This window comes from Rhinopithecus roxellana, chromosome 18 (assembly GCF_007565055.1).
Source record: "Rhinopithecus roxellana isolate Shanxi Qingling chromosome 18, ASM756505v1, whole genome shotgun sequence".
NCBI classification, from domain to species: domain Eukaryota; kingdom Metazoa; phylum Chordata; class Mammalia; order Primates; family Cercopithecidae; genus Rhinopithecus; species Rhinopithecus roxellana.
The window spans coordinates 42,170,338-42,194,858 of NC_044566.1; the positions used below are offsets into that span (position 1 = coordinate 42,170,338).

The 24,521-nt window shown below is 39.4% G+C and overlaps 1 protein-coding gene across 2 annotated transcripts in view; it reads right to left on the minus strand.

Annotated features, from left to right (window-relative positions):
* Positions 1-24,521, minus strand: part of LOC104662733 (leukemia-associated protein 1) — a 448,067-nt gene that overhangs the window by 125,315 nt on the left and 298,231 nt on the right. For both annotated transcript variants that reach the window (XR_004054765.1, XR_004054763.1), the window contains exons 3-4: positions 8,266-8,359; positions 2,454-2,457 (exon numbers count right to left, since the gene is read on the minus strand). The gene's annotated coding sequence lies outside the window, so the exon portion shown is untranslated. The remainder of the gene's footprint in view (positions 1-2,453; positions 2,458-8,265; positions 8,360-24,521) is intronic.

Sequence of the window (24,521 nt, forward strand, 5' to 3'; positions counted from 1 at the left end):
ACATTAGGTTAAAAACTAAGAATATCTGAATAAAGTATGAATTTCAGTGAATCATAATGTATCAGTATTGGCTCACTAATTGTAACTAACATAATATATTAATTTTACTATCTTACACTATCTATAAGATAGTGCAGAGTATGTGGGAACTCTCTGTACTATCTTCTCAATGTTTCTGTAAATCTGTTCCCAAAATAAAGTTTATTATAAAAAATAAAACAAATGACAACATATCTGGACTTTTGAAGACATATGAAATATAGGCCTAGATGACTTAAAATTTCTCTGTCAAATTACCTTAAAAGTTTTTAAAAACTTACTCTCACTTTCTATATTCCAACCACCAGGAGTAAGTGGTTCTCAGACTGGCTTCAATCTGTTGACTATCTTTGAGGAACTCTCAATTTGACTCAAGGGTTCAGTTTCCTCGTCAGTAAAATGGGAGCATAGGGCTACAGGATCACAGTCCCCTCTGGATAGCCTCTGGATAGCCTCTGAAGTGCTGTGCTGAGTGATCGATCACCTTCTGCCAAAGCAGCAGGTGCTCAGAACCAGATGCCTAGAATCAAGCCCCGCTCCATGATGATGACATGAGGTCCTCACTATCCAGCATTATGAACAGCTGTCCTCTCCCTATACCTCTTGAACTCCAGTAATACAAAGGCTACTGTCTCTGGCCCTTTTTTGTTATTGTTGTTCCAACACAGAACTAGAAACGAGGGAAAACATAAAAATAATGCTATGTGTTCAGGCTGTCACATATGGTCCCCAAGCCAGGGTGCTGAGTGTTCTCTTTCTCTCTCTCATTTGGAACCCCAGAAACCCAAGAGAAGACTCTGGTGCTGGGAGACTGATGGAGTTGCAACCCAGCTGTGGGCCAGGAACCAGAGTGCTGTCTGCAGACCATGATTTGTCATAGTATAGACAGGACACAGTATGAAAGAAGACACATCACATATGGGACACTGATAAAATAATTAGAAGACAAACCTTCCAATGAGCAAGAAAGAAAAAAATGGCAGTTGAGAAACAGATGGTGGCAACTTGTCCCATTGAATAGGTTTTTGAGATGTAAGTGGTAGGTTTTAAAACAACCAAAGGAGATAATTATACATCTGAGATGGCCAGAGATTATTCAGTTTCTTGTGGATCTTGGAAAGCCAAGAGGTGAAGTCCACAACTAAAGCCCCAAGAAACAGGATACACACAGAGCAAAGGCCAACAGGGAATTGGAATGAAGAACACTGGTCATCACTCAGGCTCCATGAGTGAGATTAAGGATATTTAAATATTATAACCTGGAAGGAATTTAAATATGGAAACACTTTGGGAGGCTGAGGCGGGCGGATCACGAGGTCAGGTTCAAGACCAGCCCAACCAACATGGTGAAACCCCGTCTCTACTAAAAATACAAAAATTAGCCAGGCATGGTGGTGCATGCCTGCAATCCCAGCTACTCAGGAGGCTGAGGCAAGGGAATCACTTGAACCTGGAAGGCAGAGGTTGAAGTGAGTTGAGATGGTGCCACTGCACTCCAACCTGGGCAACAGAGCAAGACTCCATCTCAAAATAAATAAATAAATAAATAAATAAATAAATAAATAAATATTGAAACTCTTATTCCATGTGCCATTCATATGTTATCTCCTACTAATTACATATTATTTCCTATTACTTAAACTTCTACTACAAAACTCTGTGGTCCATCTCCTAGCAAAAGAGTCAGTCTACATATTTGACCCATATTTTAGAAATTCTTAGAGATGGAATGTTTCAGCAAGGGTAATATTTCATAAGAGTAACATATTGGCATAACAGTGACATACTGGCATAAGAGTAGCACATTGGCAATGCCCTGTTACTTGTTTTAATAAATAATCTCAGAATCTCAGTGACTTAACACATAAAGTATGGTTCTGTACAGGTCAGCAATAGGGGCTCTGCTCCAGGTGGTCTTTGAGGAAGCAGCCTTCTCCCATGCTGTGGTTCCTCCATTTTAAACACAAACCAGCAGAAATGAGTAGGGAGAGTAGAGAAAGGAGAAAGCCCACCCACTCTTACCTGCCTTGGACTAGAAATGACGCACTGCTTTTGCTCACATTGCATTGGCAAGAACTAGTCACATGACCTCACCAGACACAAGAAGGCTGGGAAATAGTTTGATTCTGTGCCCAGGAAGAATAAATAGGTTTGATGAGTACTAAGATGATTGCCAGGAGTAATCATAAGAGGCACTCTCAGAAAGCTGCCCAAACATGTTGGTCTTCAGTAGTTTCACATGGCTCATAGAATGAAATGCTCACAAAACATGGGCACTGTCTAGACAACTTTCTTATTAGCACTTGAGTCAGTGCCCCACCTGTTAGCACCTATTCACAGGATTAAAAGTGTGGGTTCTGGAGTTTGACTGCCTTGACTCAAATCTGGCTTCTGCTTCTTGCCTCCCGTGTAACCACTCTGGGATAAATTAAACCTCCTCTTTGCAACTTGGTTTTCTCCTTTTTACTTAGATATTGGTACAAAGGATAAGGATATTGTTACTTGTTTCAGAGGGCTGTGAAGTTTAAATGAGATAATTCTCATAAAACACTTCCCATAGTGCCCAGTGCATAATAATTTCTTAACATTTGTTAAATACTTCTTACATACCAGGGAGTACCGTAAGTGCTTTACATTCATAAACTAACTTAATGCTCACAAGAACCCACAGAAGTCGGAACAGTTTTCTCCATTTTAGACGTAGAAAAACAGGCCCAGAAGAGTTAACCAGTTCAAAGTGATACAACCAGTGAATAGAAAAAAAAATAGTAACCCAGGCATCCTGGTTTCAAAGCTAAATTGATTTACCCTATCATCACCTGCCTTTCAATAAATATCCCCTATTTATTGCTATTAGCACCTTTATTGAGGTGTAAATGATATAAAATAATGTACTTATACTTAAAATGTACAATCTGATAAGTTTGACATTATACATATACATATACCTGTAAAACTGTCACCACAATCAAGATTATGAACATATTCATCATCCCAAGATGTTTTTCTAGCCCCTTTGAAATCCTTTTCCTCCACTACTCTCCACTCCCCCTATCCGCAGGCAACTATTATCTGCTTTCTGTCACTATAAATGTCTGAATTTTCTAGATTTGTGTATAAATAGAATCATGCAGTATGTCATTTTTATCTGCTTCTATCAGTGTAATTACACTGAATTTCACTCATGTTGCACGTGCTAATAGTTCATTTATTTTCATTGATAAGTATCCCATTGTATAGCTATACCACAGTTTGTTTATCCATTCATCTATTGATGGACACTGATGGACATTTGGGTTGTTTCTAGTTTTGGACTATTATAATAAAGCTTCTATGAATCATCATGTTCAAGTCCTTGTATAGACATATACTTTGATTGCTCTTCAGTAAATACCTGTAAAATGACTGGGTTATTTGCTATCTATATGTTTAGCTTTTAAAGAAACTAGCTATTTTCTAGAATGATTGTACCATTTTACACATCCATCAGCAGTACATGAGAGTTCCAGTTGCTTCCCACCCTCAACTTGCCATAGTCAGTGTTTATTCTAACAGATGCGTAGTGCTATATCAGTGTGGTTTTAATCTGCTCCTAAGGAATAATGATATTGAACATTTTTAATGCATTTATCTGCCATCCATATGTCCTTTCTGGTAAAGTACATGTTCAAATATTTTGCCCTATTTTACTGGTTTATTTGTTCTCTTATTACTGTGTTATGGGAATTCTTTGTATATTCTGTATGCAAGTCTCTTGTTAGATATGTGATTTGAAAATATTTTCTTCCAATAGGTAGCTACTCTTCATTTTCTTAAGTTTCTTGCAAAGAGTAGAGGTTCTTAATTTGAATGAAATCGAATTTATATTTTTTTCTTTTATGGTTTATTCTTTCGGTATGGGATTTATGAAAACTTTTCCTAATACCATGTCACAAAGATGTTCTCTTCTATTTCCTTCCAGAAATTTTACATTTTTAGATCTTGAAAGTAGGCCTATGATCTCTTTTGGATTTGGATATGTTGCAAGGTCTGAATCAAAGGAGTTTTCTGCTTTTTTTTTTTTTTCCTGTTTTTACGAACGGATGATCAATTGTTAAGAAGTCTGCTTTCTCTATTGAAGTGCCTTTAAACCTTTATAAAAGTCAATTGACCAGATACATGAGATTTATGTTTCCATTTTATCTACTTATATATTGTCCATCTTGATACCATTACCATACTGCCTTGATTACAATAGTTTTATGTCTCAAAATTAGGTAGTATGAGTCCCCCAACTTTGTTGCTTTTAAATTTTATCTTGGCTATTCTAAGTCCTTTGTATTTCTATGTAAATTTTAGAATCATCTTATCAACTTCTACCAAAAAAAAAAAAAAAAAAAAAAAAAAAAAAAAAAAAAGCCTTCAGGGATTTTCACTGGGAATGCTTTGAATTTATACATCCAGTTTGGAGACAACTAACAATATTGATTCTTCCATTCCAAGAATTCAGCATATTGTTCCATTTATATCTCCTTTAGTTTTTCTTAGCAGTGTTAAGTAGTTTACAACAGGGATCCCCAGTCCCTGGGCCGTGTGGACCAATACTGGTTCATGGTCTGTTAGGAACCAAGCCGCACAGCAGGAGGTGAGTGGTGGGTGAGCAAAGGAAGCTTCATCATATTTACAGCTGCTCCCCACTGCTCACATTACTGGCTGAGCTCTGCCTCCCATCAGTGGAGCGGCATTAGTGCAGCGGCATTAGAGGTTCACAAGAGTGCAAATCCTACTGTGAACTGCACATGGGAGGAATCTAGGTTGCATGCTCCTTATGAGCATCTAATGCCTGATGATCTTTCACTGTGTCCCATCAACCCCATATGGAATGGTCTAGTTGTAGGAAAACAAGCTCAGGGCTTCCACTGATTCTACATTATGGTGAGTTGTAAAATTATTTCACTACATATTACAATGTAATAATAATAGAAATAAAGTGCGACATGAATATAATGTGCTTGAATCATCCTGAAACCATCCTTCAACTGCCCCTGGTCTGTGGAAAAACTGTCTTTCACAAAACCTGTCCTCAGTACCAAAAAGATTGGGGACTGCTGGTTTACAACATACAGATATTGCGATTATTTTTAACAACTTCTTTCATATCCATATTATTTCTCTATACAGATTATATCTAAAAGTAGCAGATCACTAATACTTCTCTTGTGTCTTCACTGGGCCTCCATTTCCTCATCTGTGAAGACAGAATAAAAACAACTGCTGCCAAAGTTGGGCACAAAATTGCATGTGTAAGGCACCTAACATTTGTGCCTATTGCATAATGCTACTGGTCTGATTACAGAGTTAATAAGTTTTGTTTAATAAAAGGATGAAGAGGGAAATAGAGGAGTCATAAGGATGAGGCAACAAAGTGTGGGTTCAAGGCAAGAGGCATCCAATCTGATAAGACTGAGTCTAAAAAGGAAAAAGAAAAAAGAAAAATAAGAAACAACAATGGCCACAGTGGCATTAATTGCTCAGAAATTAACCCCAAGACTCAGATAACCAAATGAGGTGGCGTGGTAGAAGAAGTTGTAATGCACCTGGCTAGACAAAGAATATGTAGTAAGAATCTGTTGTGTGCACATACGTTAAGAAATTAACAGGTGATGTTCCAGTTATAGGAATGGGAGCAACCAACAGAAATTTAGCCAGGAAAGGAGCTTGAATATGTAGCACTGAATACCCTCTGCATATCTGGGTAGTCTGTAACCTTGTCCATGTCCAGATAAGAATTAAATAAAGCTGACTCGTGATGCTTCTTAACCTCTAATCTTCTGCTGATACAAGGGCGTCCATAACCCATCAGGAAAGGGAGCTCCACCCACTCGGAGTGGGCATTGATAACAAAACACCCAGCAAAATGCTAAGTGCATAGCGACTTACAATAAACTCTTAGTTGACCAACTGTGAAAACATTTATAATCAGGGTTCTGAGTTTTTTATTGATTGGCAGGTGTGTAAAGAATAGATTTATTAGTCAAGGTAATTAGCACTTGCTACCACAACAAGCAAACCACGAATCTCAGAGGCTTAGCAGGATAAAAGTTACTTTGACAGGACATAAAGTTGCTGTTTGTTGGACAGTGCTCCTGCAGCTCACAGCTACAGCATCTGGAACACATGGCCTCCAAGGTTGCCATACCCGAAAAAGAGAGCCACAGAGGAACCACATTGGCTCTTCACTGCCTCAACTCAGAAGATCTGCTCGTACCCATTGGCCAGAACAAATCACATGGCCCTGAACTAACTGCTAGGGAGACTGGGTCATATAAAAATGCACACTATAAGCATTAACTATCTCTCCTGCAGAAAGAACTAGGATTTTTCCCCTACTCCACTCCATTTTTCTTCTGCAGAAGTGGTAGGGAGCAAACGGATAAGCTGTTCAAGCAAAGAGTCTGCTTTGGGGTGTGTTACATGGCCAGGGGTGAAAAAAATATGAAAATCTGACCATGGTGATGGAGACAGTTCAGTATTTATGGAAGGAATTTTGGAGCACTGCTCTCAATGACAGTGTTTCAGTACCCAAATCTTTACACCCAAAAAGCTCTGAATATGTTCCAGTGTACTGAGCATGGAACCAACGGGTGGAAATAGGAAGGATTACACTTGTCATCACTCCCAGTGACCCACTGGGGGATTTTTGTCCTTCTTGCCCCCATAATTCTGGGTTCTGCAGGCTTTGACCCTAGAAGGGCACATTTTTGCCAGAGGACACAGCAAGTGTCCCATTGAGCTATAATTTATGATTGTTGACAAGGCATGTTGGACTCCTAGTGTCCAGGAATCAGCAGTCAAAAAGGGTAGTCAACATATCGTCTTATTATATGTCTGCAGGATCTGTAGTTATATACCCTTTTTCATTCCTGATATTGATCATTTCTGTTCTTTTTCTCTTGATCAGTCTAGCTATGGTTCTATCAATTTTCTTGATCTTTTTAAGAATCAACTTTATTCCTATCTGTGTCTTTATACTTAAACTGCATCTCTTATAACCAGCATAGTTCTTCTACTGTTGTTTTCTATTTTGTTGATATCTGTTCTTACCTTAATTAGTTCTACTCTTCTACTGCATTGGGATTTAACTTATTCTAATCTTTTCAGCTTTTTAAGGTAGCCTTAGGTCATTAATGTAGACTTTTCTTCTTTTCTAATACAAACACATAAAAATATAAATGTTCCTTTAATTACTGTAGTAACAGTTGCTTTAAAATCTACATCTATTAATTCTAATATCTAAGTCATCTCAAGATTGATCTTCATTGATTATATTTTCTCTTGAGAATAGGTCAGGAATCTGGTTCCTGCTCTTTGTATGTTGGGTAATTCTGGATGGTTTCCTGGACATTGGGAATAATTTGTTAAGGAGATTCTACATTTCTGTTACACTTCTCCCAACGAGTGTGATGTTTTTGTTTTGGCAAAACTGCAAACTCTGTCTTTTGGGCAGTAGCTCTTATCTCAGTTAGGTCATTGACCTTTTACTGAGCTTCTTGCAGTGTGCCATATGCACACAAAGTTTGGGACTCAGCCAGAAAGTTGGGCACCTGATGCATGGGATTTGGGGATCCCCTCTCTGGCCCTCTTCTTTTACAGGTTTTCTCTCACTTTCTCCTGGCTCTGGCTGCTCTCAACTCTTTCTTCTAGTTCATCAGGCCAGAAAGACCATGGGCTAAGAGCTATCTGCTCTTAAGTTAAAAACCACAAATAGGGGAAGACACACCTTGTCTTATCCTTTCACACATGTGCCAACTAACCCCCATAATCTGCTTACAGTTACTCACTTTCCGATGCCTTCAGATAGTTGTTCTTTGTATTGTTTATCTGTGGTCAGTCTGGTAGCAATTCAGCCATCCCAGGAGTGAAAATAAGTATGCATCTTTTAAAGTAACAGTTAGGTGTAAGACGTTTAAGTGTGTGAGTTAAGCTTTTGTGTTCATTTTTCCACAATAAGAAGACTTAGAGGAGCAAAAGAACACAAGACAGCTTGGAAGTGGAGAATGAAAGTTTCTGGAAGTTGAGAAAACACAGAAAAGGAGGTAGAGGCACCACGACAGCATACTTACGGGTTGAGATGATTCTCAGTCCAATCTGGCAAGAGTGATGAAGGTTATTGGTAAACATGTGGAGAGCCACATGCTGTGCTCCATACCTGCTGTTTGTCCCTCAGCCCCACTCTCCACTCTCCACCTGCTGTCTGCCCTGGAGGCCAATCTATATGAAAACGGAGTCAAGGGTTCCCTTTTCCTCCGGCTTCCATTTGCATTCAACCAGCAGAGAATACCTGCAGGAGGTTAAAGGGAGGGAGGAAAGTGAGGTCAGGATATTTTTTCCCCAAGATCTCTCCCTGGTAGGTTTCTGTGAGTTGATTGCATTCCTCTACCAAAGGCCGCAGCTGCTATCAGGCAGCCCTCTCAAAAACCTCTCTAGGTGCTGCTAAACACTCCTTTCCTTCCACCCTTCTGGCTTAGTGTTGGTAATGGCCCTCTACTGGGGCTCTGCAACATCCCTTGTTGCTTTTCCTAAATCCTGTGCACACTTTTGTAAACAGTTCCTTTATTAAACTCTTCCCAGCATGAGTACACCATCTGTTTCCTGCCAGGATCCTGATGGATAGAGCACGCTCAGAAAAATAACTTTAACAGGGCCTTAGAAACAGGATGGTAAAATATCAGCCCACTGTCAAGGAGGGGAGAACACATTAAATACCTCCAAAATAATAACTCATAAGCTTTATTCACATGTATTATCTAATTTAATGCATTCAACAACACTCAGATTATATAGGTAATGATATCATTTCCACTTAAAGTTGAGAAAATTGAGACTCTAAAGCAGGTGGGCCACTGGGATTCCCTGACCTTCTTTAGGATATAAATCCTCTTATCTTCCTACTACCCCTAACGCATTTCATTCAGACAACACACACCACCAATGCTGAAATGCAGAGCTCTCTACCTTCTTCTGGGGCAGCCGGGACATTTTTAAAGTCTTTGAAGCCCAGGAAGGGTTTGGTCATCCCAACTTTGCTCTGCTTCTGTTAAGGTCCAAATGCTAGAAAAATAGTTCATGGTAAATTCAGCCAGTTTGTTCGGAGACCTGAGTGTATTGTTCAGAGACCCCTCTTGCATTTATTTTAAAGAAACTATTTTTTAAAACTACAATACAATATGGGAGTTGTAGTGTGTACAGCTCACTGAAGTATTCCTTAAACATCACTCCAGGGCTCCACAGGAGTTCCCAAGCTTCAGGGTATGAAACTCATGATACAGAATTTAAGTCAGCAGAATAGATCAAGACCTCAGGCTCTGGGAATAGGCAGATCTGAGTTCCTTTACAACATTTGCTAGAAGCCATATTCTAGGCAAGCTGCATAATTTTTCTAATCTTCAGTTTTCTCATCTGTAAAATAGAGATAATAATAATACCTACATCATAATGTTAAATAAATTAAATAAGCTCAGGCATTTTAAGTGCTTAATACAGAGCCTGGCTCACTATAATCACTCAATAAAATACAGCCGACATTAATACCCAGATTCAAATTCACAGCAAAGGCTCATCTTATTATAATATGGCATGTAAATATTAAAGAAAAATGTCTTTAAATCCTTTTAGACACATATTAAAGCTTCCCAATTGGGAATTTACAAAGAAATTAAAAAAAAAAAAAAAAACAAAAAAAAACTAAGCCTTAAGAGTATCCAACATTGCTCCCATTTCCATTTCAATAAAAGACTCCATAAGTTGCTGGTCCTCTAAATAAGTCTTGTCATTTCCTTAAGTAAACTTTCTGTACCACTGGGTATAAAATGTAACAGAAAGCTATGTGCTCAATTTATTTTATAGTTTCTTACTTATTGTTTTCCATTTCCTGTTTCAAAGCTGTAAACGTTCCTTAAACTGCAGCTAAAATTATTATTGTCATTGAATTACCTAATTTCTTAGTGTAGAGTCTGGATTGGAGGGCACTTCATCCCCCAGTGAGCTACAAACAGGCGTGTTGCTAAGCAAGGGCTGTGCAGTTTACTCCTGCATGTGGTTCTGACTTTGCCATTTGATGCAGGTGGGTTCTTTCTGCAAATTGCTCATTAGAAAATCTGGATCCCAATTTTAACCACGGAAGTTATTCTAGAAATACTTAAGGATTGATTGATCCACCAGAAATGGGAACATTTTGACCATATTTGGTCATCTTCCACAGGGAGACCACAGTTCCCCCTTGTAAAGGCTTTCAACCTATTAAATATTTTATCCCCAAATTCCAGTGAGTCTTTGGAAAAACCTCCAATCTATCCTTCCCTCTTCGGTCAAGGCCAGGATCATGGAGCCCTGCCCTCTAAGATTAGCCCATGGAAAGCTCAGGGAAGCACACTCCTCAGACATCAGTGTCCAGGTGCAAGCAATGCCTTCTGGGGACATCATTCTGTGGAGCTGGATGCAAGGCCAACATCTAATCTGTTCCAAGAATCAGAACCTAGTTAATGTCTCTCACACACTCCTCTAGAAATGACCATAAAGTCAATGCCATAATCAAATATTTGGTTTTTCTGTTTATTGATTTGTTTTATGACTCCTTCATAATCTCTATTCCGAAAAATGAGAAGTGAACTACAGCTATTGGGATTTTCTGCAGATGGTCTCCCAGATGGACAGCAAGGTCCCCAACATAAGACTCTATACACTTATGATAATTTTTATCAGCCATAAACAGATATAATCTCAACCACAATGCCTTTAGGCATCCCAGGGCTTCAATCAAATAGGTTTAGATGTCTTTGGTGGAAGAGAAGTATTCAATTTTTATTTAAAATGTCACCAGAACTTCAATGACTCTGAAAACCAATCTTTCATCTTTCCTTAATAGTACCACTGCCTGATCAGACAGACAGGATTCCTGCTATTCTTGGTATAAAGGTTACTAAACTGTTAGACAAAATGTCTTCAACGAAAAACAGGTTTCAGTTTTCAGTAACCCAAAATAGCATATCACCGTGGCCACTGTGATCTTAGGTAGATCCACCACGGGTGAGAGAATCACTAAAAAAATGGGAGTTACAGAGTGGTGTTGCCTCAAGCCCTGTGAGCCACCAAGCCTTGATGCCAGAAAGTCTGGATGTCATACGAAGTAGCTGGAAAGCAGGCTACCTGTTGCATGGTGGTGAATTGATGGCATCATCAGGCATTCTGCCCTCCCCACCACAATCTAAATATCAGCAGATGGAATAAACTCGGCGCCAGTGCTGAAGTGGCTCCAACTGTCTCCATCATCAGACACACCCCCTGGCCCTGGCCACTGGGAGGTGCCCCAGAGAGAGCAGGTGGGGCTTCTGCCCTCTAAATACAGGAGGCCCTTTCAGCTTCTGCTCTAAGCTTCTTTTAAACCACCACTGGAGATGGGAAAAATCAAAACTTCACAGCAATGATAAGAGCACTGAAAAGAAGCAGATTTCCTGAGTCTTGAAAGGAAGGAGCATTGGAAGATAATGTTTTTCTCACTGTGTTTTCTTAGGCCCAGCTAAATCTAAGGCGGTCTCTCCCAGGCCTAGGCTCTCCAGAGGACAGTGCGCAGGCAGCTGCCGAGGGAACAAGGGAACTTGCTGCCCAAAATGTGTAGCTGCGAGTCCAAGAAAAGGACACAGAACCCTCAGGAAGAAGGTGTGTGATATTTTTGTTGAATCAAATCGTGATTTTGTAAGGGGAAAAAAGACACACATAAAAGGCCATTTAGCATTTGGCAAAAAGGGGCAAAAAAGAGCTTTCCGTGTTCAGTACAAACTCACTTCAAGGGAGCTGTAGATCAAATTACCAGCCTGTGACATGTGGAGATTGGCTGAGCAGCGGGCTGACGGTAACTCAAATTCCAAAGCTTCTGGACTGTTCCCGAGCCCATAAACTACACAGAAAATGATCCTGTTTGCTGAATTATTTTCAGTTGCAACAGCTGCTATAACAACTCAGAGAATTTTAATATGTATATACAGGGCTGGTGAGCAACCACGTCAAATATTCTGCAATGGGGTCCCATCTTCCCTTTCAATCCTTTTAGGTGCAGGTGCTAGAGCTGCTGTGAGGGGCCTAGAAAATGAATGGGCTTGGGTGCATGTTCAGGGGTTCACACAAGGAGTAGAATTAGAACTGGAATTCCAAGGGGAAGATCCACAGGAGGAAAAGAAATGTATCTTTTCACAATAAACATATACGTATGCATGACTTTTATAATTCAAAAAGTGAATTTTTAAAAAATCTGGATAAACCCCATATATCATCATGAGGAAGAAAGTATTGAATAAAAAGTGTTCTGAAATGAATTTGAATTTAACAGGTGAGTTTGCAATTTAATTTACTAAGAGGTGAGTATATGACTAGCATTACAGAGTCTACAGACAAGGTTTGGTTGGCACCTGTCTTTATGGACCCCTTGTAATAAATCAAGGGAACATGGGGATGAGGCCCAGGTTGTACTGGAGCAGGGATTGCAATTGCCAGACAGTCCAGGTAAGGACTTATTTATTCATTTGGGCTGGCACAAGGCTTTAAAACATTGGAATCTGAATGTCTTTAAGTGTCCCTTCATTGTGACAGCAACCACCGCATGTCTTTATTCTACATCCCGGATTGGCACATCCACAGGCATGGTCCCTAAGGCATTTGAGTTTCCAACACTTGCTGTCCAACCCCATCACTTCCATTTCTGATCAGGAAGTCAAACATCAGGATATCAGTGAGTGAGAAAGGAGAAAACTGTGTTGGAAAGCAAATGAAACAAATTAACAGAATAACAAAATTGATAAGCACCATTCTAGCGGTATATCAGTTTGTGGGGGCTGCCCTTAACAAAGTATCACAACCGGGTGACTTAAACAATAGAAATGTATTTTCTCACAATTCTGGAGCCTGAAAGTCCAAGGTCAAGGTGTTGACTGGCAGGGTTGGTTTCCTCTGAGCCTCTCTCCTTGGCTTGCAGATGATCAACTTCTCCACGTCTTCACGTGGTCTTTCCTTTATGCGTGCATATCTGTGTCCTCATCTCCTCTTCCTATAAGGACTTCAGTCATAATGGATTAGGGCCCACCCACATGACCTCCTTTTCCCTTCATTACCTTTCTAAAGGCCCTATCTCTAAATACAGTCACATTCTGAGGTATTGGGGGATAGGACTTCAACATACAAATGGTCGGTAGGTTACTATTCAAAGAAGAAAAAGTTGTCTATACTCTCTCTCTGTCTATATATATGTATAAATATATACACACACACAGACACACACATATATATAGTCAATATTGGCCCACAAAAACGTTCCCCCTATAAAACCTTCTTTAGCCAAACCAACCCATAATAAATCATAATACAGAGATTCACAAACTCTTCCACTTATACTCCTGGGAGTCTTACAGGATGTCTCAAAACAGCCTTCAATAAGCATAAAATTCCTTTGGCATCTCTATTTTGCAGGCTATTCCAAAATATACCCATGTTTATTTTAATATAAAAGTAACTTCCCTCAAGTCTACTCACACTTCAGGAAATTGCACTATGTTCTGCCTGTGGCTTTGTGTTCTCTTTGACAAACCATATCTAGGCCTAGGGGTAACCACTAAGCCTCATTCCCCTCTCTGTAGCAGGGGTAGAGAGAGGGGATCTCCTGTTGTCTTCCTGCCTCAGAGTCACACCCATCCTGGGCCATTAGAAATTTCTCCTACAGATCTCCTGCCATTGCACTTGGCATTTCTGCTACTATTGTTTTCATGAGAATTTCAATGGCAAGATGGAAAAGGGCAAATCTCTCCAATTTAGATTATCACATAATTTATGAGAGGACTATGAGTTTAATGTTAACATGAGTTTTTTTGGGAACCAACAGTGAAGGTATGAAGTATCTGATAAGGGGGGCTAGGCAGATGACCAGAGAGAACACAAGCTCTGCAAATTCAATCTCATCATCTTGGCCAATATATACAGGCTGCTCCTTTCCCCAGCCAGCATCCAGGACCAGAGACATTACCTGGTTTTACAAAATAGTAAACACACAAATGTTATAAAGCAGTAAAAAATAAAAATATAAAATAAGAACTAAAAAGTTACAACAAAAATATAGAAAAACAGATAGTAACATAAATAATATTCAAGACCAAAAATTGAAAAACAGATAATAATGATAAAAATTGTTTTGTTTTTGTGTTTTTGTTTCTATTTTCTTTTACCATGAAAATATTCAAACCAACAAAAAAATTGCATAGTGAAATCAATGCCTATATATCTTGCATTTCAATTCAATAATCGTTAATATTTTGCCTCATTTACTTTGTCCATCTCTCTCATGAATGGCCTAAGGATAAGGATATTCTCCTACATAACCCTGATACCATTACCACACCTAAGAAAGTGAACGATTATTCCAGTTCATATTCAAATCTCCACAGTTGTCCTAAGAATATCTTTGCTTGCTGTGTTTTGTTTTGTTTTTGAGCCAGCATCTAATCCAGGTTCCGAAGTTGCTTTTGGTTAATTCTTGTTCTCTTTTACTCTAGGACGGTCTCACCCTATCTTTTGTTCCCCCCACACCATTGGCTCTTTTTGGATTTGTCTGAATGTGTCCCTATGCTATTGTGTAACTTTTCTCTATCCCCTGTATATATGTGTGTGTGTGTGTGTGTGTATATATATATAAAGAACTTTTTAAAGGTGCATTAAAAATATATGAAAAATGTTAACCCTAAGGCAGCATTAAAGAAAATAATTATTAAAGGTAATTAAGCAAATAGAATATAAAAATAAGAAAAATAATTGAAATTATTGGACAATAGAGCTTACCTTACAAATAATTTTTAGCAATAAAAGTTTCAGAATGATAAATTTAAAAGGAACTAAAACTTTGGGTATAAAACTGGATAACATAAGAATGAAAATCTAATTTAATAAAAGGAAAAGGTCTGAGAACATGTATATTTATAAAAGGGGGATAATAGTAGACCTACACATATTAACATACGGTGAGTGCTGAGAACAGGGCCTGGTACCTTCTGATGGCTATATAACTGTTTTCTATGACTGTCATCATCATCACCACCACCACATAAAATGGATATTGAAAAGCAAAAGTTACAACAGGAAACTAAAGTATTTATGAGGAAATAAAGACAAGATAATATTATAATGAGCAAGAATAAAAACCCCCAGTCAGCAAAACATTTCCATTGAACCCCCACGCAATTCACAATATTGTCATTCAGGAGAGGAAAAGAGGGCAAATGCCCTGGAAAAGTCCACCAGCCTCCTGGTGACAGGTAAGGGTCTGGGAATTTGCACCTGTGCCCACACACTTCTGTGGACCTATCACAAATGACAGCAACTGTTTTAGAGCAAAGGACACATCGCCATGTGAACATCTTGGAAATGACAGAGGCTGGGTCACTTGTGAGGGCCTCCTGCACCAGCACAAATTTTGCACCACCCACCCACAGTTGCTGCCATGCCAGCCCAGGAAGAGTCCCAGCCACTAAAAGAGAAGGAAGACATGCATCTGCACTCCTGCACACCTAGGGGCTGCTTCCTTCAACTAAGTCAGCGTTCTTTTGGGAAAAAAAAAAAAAAAAATAGAATGTGGAGATCTAAGACATTCAACTTTTTGAGGCTTTCTCCAGGTTTATCCATTATAACAAAAGAAAATCTCCACATAAAGATTTTGAAATTGTTTCCAAATTCAAAAGAGTGGCAGTTACTCCCTTCTCTCCTACACCTGATCATCCTTCTGCAACAACACAAACACACACACACGCGCACACACAGCCCTCCCAACCTCTCAACACTCCCACAGCTCTTAGTCCCTAGAGTGCGGCCTTTGTCTCTCTTCTCCTCTACTGCTAACCTGTTAAGGGTCAATTATAGAACATAAGCTTTGGCGACCAATCCATAAATTTGCAAGGCTGGTCACTTGTTTAAAAACAACAACAATCGAAGATAAATTTGTTTTGGCTTCAAGTTTCCCCAAATTCTTTTGTCCAGACATGATTGTTAACAGATCACAAAACTTTCTGGAGGAAGAAAGTGTTCTAGCTGGAATGATGACAGTCACACGGCTTCCCAAAAGTTCTGAGGAGAAGCACAACATGGAGAAGTACAGGTCAATTTTGCCAATTTGGAATGCTCTGCAGCCCTCTGCCTGCTAGGGGCCTGGTCAGAGCTCTTGAATGGCCCCATCTCTCTTATCTCAGACAACAAATGCTCTGTGCTGCTATCCTGAGTCTCCATTTTTCTACCTGGAATTGAAGAGTTCTAAGGGCCCCTTCAGCTCCAAAAAACTGGGTTCTAAATAGAACCTGAGCTCTAGTTCATTTACTAAACTGCACTGCACATCCAGACCACTTATCCTGAGCTTAAAGTTTCAGCGGTCCCTGTAGGAATCCATTGACTAGAAATACTTAACAGAATGCCCAGTTGAATAGAGACCTTATAAAGCACTTCTGTTCAATATAAGTAGTCTCTGATCTGTACTTTTATCACTGCTACTAAATGCTCCTGACCCTAGTGAATAATAAGTGAAAACGTTTTCTTATTCAGTTGAAAACTAAGAAACACTTGATTTGACGACTAAAAGAAAAGGATTGGATTCTTCGAAAACGTTTCTAAAGGAAAAGGGACATCGTTTGTCAGGCAATGAGAAAAGGTTACCAATAGTAGTTAAATTGAGATTTACCTGTATTAAATTAAGTTTAGCCTAAAGCTGGCTTCTTACATATTTTAAGTTCAGCCTAAATGTTTCTCCATACATAGTGAACTGTAATCTAACTGGATGTGTAAACAGACTGTCACCTATGCTTGTGCCAATCACATCAAGTTTGGACCAATCAAAGGCAGCTAACTGTTCAAACTGTGTACAAATAAGGCAAACATGGAGCTGTAACCAATCCTGCTGTTTCTGTGTCTCATTCTGTTTTCTGTATATCACTCTCCTTTTTCTGTCCATAAATCTTTTTCAACCACAAGCCAGTACAAGGTGACAGTCTAAACCTATTCTGGCTCAAGACACTGCCTGATTCGTGAATCATTCTTTGCTCAATTAAACTCTACTAAATTTAATTTTTCTAAGGATTTTTCTTTTAACACCTGCAATATAATCATAAACGAACCTGTAAGGGGAAAATAAATCGTTCTTATTTTAAACAAAAACCAATTGCAGTTACAGTTGTTTTTAATTACCCATGTTTACCTTTCTGTTTGTTATTTGTCTATTCAACTTTCCTCCTGTATCTCAGATGTTTCTTCTGGAACCATTTCCCTTCTTCCTAAAATATGTCCTTTGGAACTTCCTTTAGTGAGAGACTTTGGATAATAAAACATCTCAGCTTTTGTGTGCTTGAAATTGTCTTTATTTTACCTTCATTTGTGAAGATCGTTTCACTGGGTATAGAAATTTATGGTTGATGATTACTTTTGTTCAGGATTGGCCTTCTAAAGGAGAAGTGGAATCAGGAATAGATTCCTGTTTTGTTTTGTTGAGGAAAATACCTTCATGGGTAAGGACAGGCCTTTTCAGACAAGGAATGGGAGGCCTCCTGGGCTCCTGGTTATAACAGGGCAAATCCAAGAGAGATGGATTGCTCTGCATAGCAAAGTGAGGGGAATTTTGCATTTCTAAGGCAGCCTAAAAAAGAAAGAATATGCATCCATGAGTGAGGTAAAAGGGTGATATTAAGAGGGTCTAGATGAAGAAGGAACTTCAAAAAATATAATGGAAAGTGAAGAGGTTGTGAAAAGAAAATAAATCTTGGGGCCCCGAAATCACTAAGCTGAAGGGAAAAGTCAATCTGGGAACGGTTTAGGGCAAACCTGCCTCCCATTCTATTCAAGGTCACTCCTCTGATCACTGAGATAAAAGCATATCTGACTGGCTTATTTGGAGAGGCTAACTAGAAACTCAGAAGAAAGCAACCATTTGTCTCTTATCCACCCATGACCTGGAAAGCCCCTCCTGACTTCAAGTTGCCCCGCCTTTGCCTCGAATTGTCCCACCTTTCTGAACTGAACCAGTGTACATCTTAAACATATTGACTCATGTCCCATGACTCCCTAAAATGTATACAACCAAGTTGTGCTCAGACCACCTTGGGTACATGTCGTCAGGACCTCCTGAGGCTGTGTCACAGGTACGCATCCTCAACCTTAGCAAAATAAACTTTCTGAATTAACTGAGACCTGTCTCAGATTTTTCAGGGTTCACAAGGAGAGGAGACATACTCAGTGAGATTAAGAATGACCTATAAGTTTCTAGAAAATTTTTGTTAATATAATTGTTTAGTGAAGAATTAACTTTACACATACACACACAAAAAAATCTGGCCTTTGCCCTCAGGTACGAGAAGGTAATGCAAGACCCCTGGAGTGTCCTGTCTAAGGGGAGTATCTGTGTTTGCCTGGGGACTTTGGCCATGAGAGAGTCTAATTACATGATTTGTGATGGAGGCTTCAAGCCATGTTGTATCAGTTCACTCTTGCAGAGGAACTGGGGATAAAAGATACTAGCCAAAACTTCTGGGAAGGTCTGGAGACTGAAGATCAGCCATGCAAATAGTATGTGATTAGGTCTCAATAAAAATTCTGGACACCAAAAGCTCAATGAGCTTCCCTGCGCAGTCATGCCATGCATACTGCCACAAACAGTGGTTGGGAGGCGGTAACACTGTCTATGATGCCAGCGAGAGAGGATGAATGGGAGCTCCACATTTGGACCCCTCCTGGACTTTGTCCAAGGCATTTCTTCCTTGGCTAATGTTAACCCAATATCCTGTTCCTGTAATAAATCATAAGTATGGCTTTCAGTGAATTCTGTGGCTCTTTTTGGTAAATTATCAAAATGAAGGGGTTGTTTGGCAAACCCTCTAAACTTGTAGCTGGTATCAGAGCAAGGGCAGCCTCGGTCTTCTGAAAAGTCAGCTTCACACAATAATCTCATACCAGCAGTACTCTAGGGGAATAACGGACTAGAGGTGACACCCTGCATAGGAGAAGGCAATGCCAAAACAAGAATGGCCTCCGGAGGTAAAAGCGACCATGGAAACCAAGTGACAGCAGAGGCACAGCGTAGGTCCCCGATCCTGCATCCCCACAAAATAAACTTCTTGGAAATAGGGGCTCTGATCTTTTTGTTGTGCATTAGAGAACAACTTTCCTTTTTCACATGACCGCTGTGTCAAACAATTCATGCCTTTTTATTTAACTAAAGTACAATCCCCCAATCATCCTATACCACTCCCATAAGACTATAGGACTTAAAGGCTCCCAGGAGGCAGATTATTAGGTTGTAATAAAACCAGACACATTAATAAATAAAAGTCTAAAATTCTTTCTTTGGCTGGGCCTTAAACTCTTGAATAAAATGCATGCAAATATTTTTTAAATATATGCAGTGCATGGTACCTAATAGATATTCAATTGATGGCTTTGAACAAGGGAAAAATGAATGAATAAATGAAGGCATGAATAAATATAGTTTATTCTCAATGGCATGTACTTATTCTATTAGAGAAAACATGAATACTTAAATAGGTAATCCACAGAAGTCCAACCTACACATTTAACTGGTAGTCTCACGCTTCTCCCAGAAGTTCTTACCAGAGAAGCAAACAGGCAGTAAAAATGACTGGCTCAAGTTTCATCTCTTCAGCCTGCCTGCGCTTCGTGCCTTGAAACTTTTAACTAACAGCAAAATTCCCCAAATGCCCTTTTGACACCAACAGTAAAAGAGTCTTACTGCCAATAAATAGGATTCTCATGCCCTGTTCCACTAAGCACATAAGATGAAAAGTTACACAATAAAAGCAGCACTGCAGTTTTTATTCCACTGGAAGCCATTATTTGCTCACATAGCATTTGTGGTAACTATCTTTGATCGTTGACTAGGGCCACAGGTGGTTGGCCCTAGCTAGTATATCAGGAGTGTAATCTGAGTTGTCTCTAAACACATCACAGCAATGACAGATTATACCAATCAGAAGCAACCGTGTAATACCAAGCTGCAAACTGCAGACATTCTTTGGGTTTATGCTCTTAATTTACTGGCCACGAATGGGCTCCTTGAACTTTGTAGGTCTTTCATTTTCCAAAGGAAGCACATCTTCCGGGGCTTGAGTTTAATTTGACGCTACTGCTGCCAAAACCAGACGGGATGCAAATGAAACTGGGTTCACCTTTCTCCCCCTGCACTGCTCACTAAGCAGTTCACTAAGCAGATCCATTGGCAGAAAAACAGAGAAAATTGCAGTGGTACTCTGAGACAAAGAAGCCAGAGCCAGCACTGAAAATTATAGAACTAGTAACTTCATTGCAAAGCATTAAAAAGCTTAGAAGGAAGGCTAATGCTCTGAAATCAAAAGGGTGGGATAATCAACACTAAAATCCAGAAGGTTCTACAGGAGAGGGGAAAAGCCCAAAAAGAAGCCATAGAAAAGCAAGCTTGTCTATGAGAGGCTGCTGGATTGATGTGTAAATTAGCATGGACCTTTTGAAGGGTAATTTCCATGTGTATTCGAATCCTTAAAACCATGAATATGCTGTGACCTGACAATTCCCCTTCTAGGACTTTATCCTGAGAGATAATTACAAATGTGTGCAAATATTTTCCTTCAAGGTGATTTGCCACAGACTGATTACAGTAGCAAAAAAACAAACAGCCAAAATGTTCAACCATTGAGAATTCATTGAACTTTGGACATACAATAAAATATGACATAATAATTAAATATGTTGTGATAAAAAGAAAAAGATATTTACAATAATTAAGTTTAAAAAATAGAAAACAGTGTCTGTGGTATGCACCCATTCTTGTAATTAAAAGAGAGAGAAAAAGCCCTTCACAGATACATACCAAAATTTAACAGTGACTGTCTGAGTGAGGGTAACTATTGGTATTTTTATTGTCTGCTTTGTACTTAATTGGGTTTTCAACTTTTTGTGTATTATTTTTACAGAGAAAAAAAGTTATTATAAAAATATCCTTCAGAATAAACCAGAAGCATTCATTAGCCTTTTTTAGCTACAAGGTACAAAGTCGTCAAGCTACTTCAAATTATGATAGAATTTATTATGAGAATGCATTGGGTAATGAATAAGTTTAGAAGAAGTCACTGGAAATAAAAACAGGAATGTCTTGGGACACTCAGGAAAGTGCACAGCCCAACCTGGCAAAAGACAATTGGAAGGTCCTAGGTTGATCTAGGAATAAGGTTACCTCTTTGCCCCTCTGGTGCAGGCATTCCATCAACCTCTCTGTAATCTGCCTCTCTTGTCTCCCATCCACGGCTCCTGACACAGCCTATCAGCCACCCTGCCTCTCACTCTGCTTTTCTCCTTCATCTCTCGAGGCTTCCACCTACACCTGACTGATATCCTCGGAAATCCTCAGGGACCCTGCTGCTTCCCGGCGGCCTCTATGTGTTGTTTGCTAATTCACTGGTCCTGTCCTTGACTGGCAGTTGTGGCCAGTCCACGATCTGGCCAACCTGGAATCCAGGGCCCACCCCCATCACCAGCCGTGATGAGGGGAAAAGTCCAATTATGGCTGCCTATGAGCAGCAGCTTGTTAACTGAGTAGTTTTCCTTGGTAGAAAACTGAGGGTGGCAAGACACCACAACTGACCTGCCAGTAGGACAGCACCAATATTTCAAACACTGTATGCCTAGAACACTGTTTCTACATTAATGGAATCTGCTTAATTTTGTTCAAAGTAAAGTTTCACAAAGTTATGTGGGCACAGAATCCTTCTTCTTTTTCCAAAACACCTGCTGTACTAATAGCAGGTACTAAGTTTAAGAATTGCTGCTACAGAGTAAACTGTCATCACAGAAAAAACAATTAACAATGATATTTGTTCCATTTTTCTATGCCTGTATTGTCTGCATAAGTCATTTGGTTAAGATCCTCCGTCTTCTTCAGAGGAATGAAAATATTTTACCATGAAAATATTTGGCAAGCCTAGATTCATTCTTACTATAAAAATGAAGAGTTATTAAAAATATTAGCAAAATAAGAGCAGCTTCCCGTTACTAAGGTCCTCTCGGGGATAGAGAACTTCTAAATTAAAGAAATAACTCATCAGACTTAGAAATGAACTTGTAAACAGAAGTTTGTGAGTTTATTGGCTTTTCTCCCCTGTGGATGGTTCATGACATAATTTAAAAGGGGAGAAGTTGAGCAGTTGAAGCCTTATTTTAAAAAAAGAAAGAAAAGAAAACAAAGAAAGAAAAGGGAGAGACAAAAGCAAGGAAGGGGAGAAAGTAGAGATCTAGAACAAACTGAGAGAGTGGCTGAGAGGTCTGCAGTCAGAAAGGAATCAGAGAAATGGGGCCCAGGAAGTGGAGGTATGAGTAGCAGGTCATTTTGATACAATTCAGAGGTGGCTGGTAGCTGGCTGCTTTGTGCTTTGCATGTCTTTGTTGTTGTTGTTGTTGTTGATGTTGTTGTTTTTGTTGTTCTTCATGCCAGTTCACCATGACTTTGGTCTGGACTCTGTGCTGATCCAACTCTAAGCCCTCTGACTCAGCCAAACTGCCAGCTATGGAATTCCTGGTCATCAGAATCACTGTGGTTAGAATACTTGGGTCTTGCTGAGAAAAAAGGGCACAGAAATCTAAGACAAGTGAGATGTGTGCTGCTTGTTTTACTATTTTTGTTTTAGTTTTGGTTTTTATCTCTTTAAGAAGAGGACTTCTATTCATACACAATCAAATGAAGCTTAAAGAGCCTGTCCAGTAACCAAACCAGATTAAAGATGACCACTCACATCACTTGTTATGTGCAAGGATATTAAGGTAAAAGCCCTGTGTAGGAGAAGGAGAAAAGAAGCAAGGAGGATGAAAGAGAGAGAGAGAGAGAGAAAAGAAGGGAGGAAGGAAAGGAAAGGGAAGGGAAGGGAAGGGAAGGGGAGGGGAGGGGAGGGGAGGAAGGAAGGAAGGAACGGAGGGAAGGGAAGGGAAAGGAAGGGAAAGGAGGAGGGGGGAAGGGAAAGGAGGAGGGGGGAAGGAAGGAGACAGCCAGTCAGACAGGAATGGGAGGTTAAGGTGAAAAGGAGAGAAAAGGGAAGGAAGAAAAGGAAAGAAGAAATGGAAAAGAAACATACATCAGCCCAAAATAATTCCAATGCTGACAATAATATATCTGATTACTTTTGCCTATAAAAATAAAAAACTAATAACAATAGCCACTGTTATTGCATGCTTAGTATACGCCAGCACTGTGCACAAGTTATCCAATATGGAATTTTATTCTCAGGACACCTCTTTGAGACAGACACTGGTACACCATCCCTCATTTGTAATTCAGAAATCCAGAATCTCTGAAAACTGAACATTTTTTCATAAGTCTAAAGCAAACTTACTTGGCAACAAAGCCTAACAAACTAACATGAGGCTACTTAGTTTTTATTTAACTCATTTGGTGCACATTTCACTACAGAAAAATTAATGTTTCATTCCAATGCCTCTGAGTGTTCTATATAATAAATGACAATATGTACTTTATTATCTTTCTATAATACTGAAAATTCTGAATACTGAAACTCATCTGGTTTTAAGAGTTTAGGATAAGGGATTGTTTCTGCCTATTTTACAGATAAGGAAACTGAGACCAGTTCTGTTTGCCTTCAGTGATGTATTTGCCTTGGAATTTTGTTTGTATCTTTGGGACTTCGCTTTTTTGGTCATGGTTTAAAATTTTTTTTCTCCACACTATCTCCTTTCACTTATGCACTGATGAAATTTTAGCAAGTTCTCTGAGGGAAAAGTTTTTTAAAAACCTCTTTTTTCCCCCAACATGGAAAATGCTGACATCCTCAAAAATTTTCCTTGAACCCAAGTGAACTCACTTTTAATTCCCCCACCCTTCATTTTCAGATTACTCAGTGTATTTAATGCTACCCTTCCTCAATTCCACCCAAAGCTGACATGGCGACATGAAGGGCATTGGTGAGGAAGCCGGCGAGGAGTCTGCATGAGCCTGAGACATTGCTAAGCTCTCGGACATCTGCGGTGAGAGTGTCTACGCGAAGATTACCCATGCTGGGCTCCAGCGTTTCAACCCCAACCCCACAATGAGCGCCTGGTCACTCTGTGGTCTAAACCCTGAGAGAAGAGAGCATTCCATACTATACTACACTTCGTAAACAATGATTTGATACATGGAAGAAACCATAAATATTATTTATCTTACCATGGGCCTCAGAATGTCCAAACACCACAGCTAATTAGGGTTCAATAATAGATTCAATAAGCTGAAGGCTGTTTTTCTGGCTTATCATAACAAGTAAAGCAATGTCCACTACGTTCTAATTTGTAAGCATTTTGTTTGATGGCTTTGAGTAGAAAGTGCTTAGCTTTGCCTGTCCTATAGGAGGTCCAGCCACCATCTAAAGTCAGCACTAAACTACATCTGTTGCCATTTACAATACTTT